The 3,777-nt window shown below is 36.1% G+C and overlaps 1 long non-coding RNA gene across 1 annotated transcript; it reads right to left on the bottom strand.

The window, feature by feature from the left end:
- Nucleotides 1–720: 720 nt before the first annotated feature.
- Nucleotides 721–3,246, bottom strand: LOC141614915 (uncharacterized). Its single transcript, XR_012529462.1, has 3 exons — nucleotides 3,196–3,246; nucleotides 2,197–2,282; nucleotides 721–782 (listed from the first exon to the last, which is right to left on the bottom strand). It is a non-coding gene; the product is annotated as an uncharacterized LOC141614915 (long non-coding RNA).
- Between the last annotated feature and the right edge of the window lie 531 nt (nucleotides 3,247–3,777).

Raw genomic sequence — 3,777 nt, 5'->3', positions numbered from 1 at the left:
AATAATTACTATTATGTTAGTAACATTCGTTGTCGGATTTGCATATTTGAAAAGTATAGTTTACAAACAAAAATGTAAAATATTTGATTTGAACTAATCATGTTAAGTTCATTTTTTGTAATTAGTCAAGTTAATCATCATACTCGGATTAAACCGACATGGTATAAAGAACCAAGGATGATTATGAATTATGACTAATATATTTACAAATGTAAACAAATGAGAAAAATGGTAAATAAAGTAAAAGGTGTTAAAATACCCATTAAAATGTAATTAACCAATTAATATCACCGAGTCACGGAATAAACCGTCATGGTATAAGGAACCAAGGATGATTTTTGTAATGGTCAAAACATGTTTATCATAAAAATGAATTAAAACATTTGAAATGGTAAAAACCGATTAAAAATAAGAAATAATGTGACACTCTCATTTATTGCGGAAAAATAAACACGTAATTCTAGAATAAAACTGCATGGATATGTTTGTAATAGGTTCATTTGGGTAAAAACCTGTAATTTTTAAAACCTGAACCTGTTATAAAGATATCCAAATTGGAAGGTGTCAAACATACAAGGTCTAACTAGAAGTTTCATAACATAACCATCGCTAAAGTCGCGAATAGCAAATTATACAACCAAATGTAAAGAGGGAGACATATGTCCCTAAAATGTATGTAACATAAAAAGTGTTTAAGGGTCACAATAAAATAAAGCCAATCTAGGTCCCAAGGTTACTTTGCTCGCTAGCTCGTCCATGTACCCCATATATGCATCACCTACCTGTCATTCGCATTTTATACAAATACGAAAGCCACAGTCAGTGGGGAGTAACTCCGAGTTCTCCCAGCCACGAAATGTCATAATTAATATAACATGTAAACATAAGAATATGAATATGAATAACACATAGCCTTAGCATATAGATGCTAGACAATTGTGCTTATCATGTGAACAACAATATAACAACACATAGTCCTAGCATGCGAATACTAGACCGACTCATACTACACTATCATGTGAATCACATAACATCCAGGAATCCAAACTCTATCAACCATAGCCGGCTTGCATCTCACCTTCTATGATTCATAGAATCATCAAACAAGAAAGGACAATATATCAAAGACAGGCATAAGTTCTTAGCACCGTCAATAGTCACTCTGTAACTCGAGTCTATACCACGAGGTAGGGAAGGTAATCGAACCGGTATCTTGGCTCAGAGGTTATATCAAAACATGGCCAAGACACAACACAACCCTAGTCCTAAATCTGCGTAGACCTAGACATGCGGATACACACCACCGCACCCAAGACCCACAATTTTTTTAAAAACAAAGTGAGTACCCTAAGGAGTCCACCAAAGGGTTGGCTAGTACTTAAGCTGGCCACTTACTCTCAAAATAAGTAACGAGGTCATGCCCTAACTTGGATATAAACCCACCAAGTCAGGAACACAGAGGCTATTAAGCAGTGAACATACACTCGTCAAAGACTATAATGACCTATCTATGATGAAGGCCGAAATACTCACCTAGGACCTAGTCCCAGCTAGTCCCAGCTTGAATACTTTAGCCCACACCACACAAGACAAGTAGGATACCCAATTAACCATAAGAGGGGCAAAGAGTCCAACTTACCAACATAAATGCTAACATTCTATCATGTGAAAGGCTATGTAAATGTCTATTCAGCAGACAATCCAACCATATCCTCAATGTCGTCAATAACCAAATTATAGCTAACCATCAATATCATAGTCCATGAGAATAAACTACAATGGCTAAAGGCAAACAAGACTCAAGCATAAGGCATCCAAAGCATCCAACAACCAACATGTGAAATGATAATTACAAATATCAAGGCATAACATAAAACCTCCAATAACAACCAATCTTACCTCAAAGACAAACCCTCGACCCGAGTCCCGCGATGAGTCATCGGTCAAACCGAGGCTGACCGGTTTAAACCTAGTTTGACCAAACTCGTTCGGTCAATCTGGCCCAGTTCAGAGTCTTTGCCTACTTTGGCCCAAATCATAAAATTTATCACAATATAATTCTCATACTATTTCTAATTTCTATCATGTGAAAAACGAAAGTAACACATTATCAATCACCTAAACACTTAACAAACAACAGGCACAACATTAACTACTAATGTGACATTAATTCGTCGAGTAACTCGGAATAGTTACCTTACGCTAGCAAAGAGACAAGTAATAACTTGAGAAAGCTTCTAAAACCCAAAATTACTCTTCATCTTCAACCACATATGAGCCACCTAAAATAATTATGTGAAAGGACGATATTAACGAATTATCTTTATATAAAATATGACACGGAAATTAATTTAATTATATTTTAAATAAACCAAACTAGCGTCAAAACAATTTATAGACACAGCTCAAAAGTTATTATGACAACCTCAAACTCGGCCTAACCACCAACTACACATGGCCTCAAACTCATGACTTAGCTAGGCCACGGCCAGGCCACTAGGAGTCCGACACGACCACCACCCGACTACCCATAGCCACCCTTCACCCTACTTCATAACCTGACCCAAAAATCGGTCCAAAACAGAACCCAAAAGATGCCTAAGTTCGACCCCAACTCCAGTCCTCAAATGCAAAGTGAAAACCCACGATGACAGCTCTCGTCCCTGCCCAAAACAGAGTACCAATCGTCCCCTTAAGACTCCATTCTCGCGCCTAAAAACAGTCCAAAAAAATCCCTACATGTCAGTATACACCGTCTCAACTATAAAACACACCAATTATCACCCAAAACAATCCATACATGTCACCATACACCGTCTTAAATATACCACTTACTAGCTAGCATCCCAAATGATCCTTAGAGGTCAGTATACACCGTCTCAATCATCTCCACATATCAGTATACACCGTCTCAACTATACAACTGACTAATTAACATCCATAAGGATCCCTATATATAATTATACACCGTCTTAATTATAAAACAGACTAACCAGCATTCGAAATAAACATATTTTACAAGTAATATTGAGTAACCTATCATTGTTACATTTTTCCGATTGAACTAATCATTTATGACTAACAAATCTTCTACCAGACCGTCTATCTCAGCACCTACAACCGTCTTATAATAAATAAAGCTGAAAATATAAATTGGGTTTGTAAAAATACATAACGAAAATGAATGTTACTTACATCGGAATGACAAGAACGACGAGAGGAGCGCTATGGAACAAAAATCATTGAAAACGGATGAGAAACGGAGTCGGGATCGGAGTTTGAAGGGGGACGGAAATGGAGGTTGAGCGTGGTTTTGTTGTTGTTGTTTGTTCTGATAGAACAAAGAAGAAAAGGGGAAAAATAAGGGGATGCGTGAGAAAAAGAGGGAGCAGCTAGCTAGCTAGCTATTTATTATACGTCCGTTTCTTCGTCGTTAAGAAACTTCGATAGTTATTAAAACCGTTTCGAGTTAAATTAAACCGATTTAAGTAAGGTTTTCGAGATAAAACATACTCAATAATAAATAAATTTAATGAATGAAAATAAAATAAACTCAGCTAGTTAACGGAAATAATACGATATCAGCTTGAATCGGAATTATTAGCGATTTTTACGAAACTAACGGATATTAATAAAAATTGCTAATTTAGTGAAATAAGCTCAAAATAGTTAATTTAAGACGGTTTTGTTCCCAAAATCCATCTCGGGTTCACTTAAAACAACTTTTATAAGGACTCGTAAAGAAACGGAAATTATTAAATAAATAAACTCGAACTA

This window comes from Silene latifolia, chromosome 11, assembly GCF_048544455.1.
Source record: "Silene latifolia isolate original U9 population chromosome 11, ASM4854445v1, whole genome shotgun sequence".
NCBI classification, from domain to species: domain Eukaryota; kingdom Viridiplantae; phylum Streptophyta; class Magnoliopsida; order Caryophyllales; family Caryophyllaceae; genus Silene; species Silene latifolia.
This window is presented reverse-complemented; position numbering and strand designations above follow the sequence as displayed.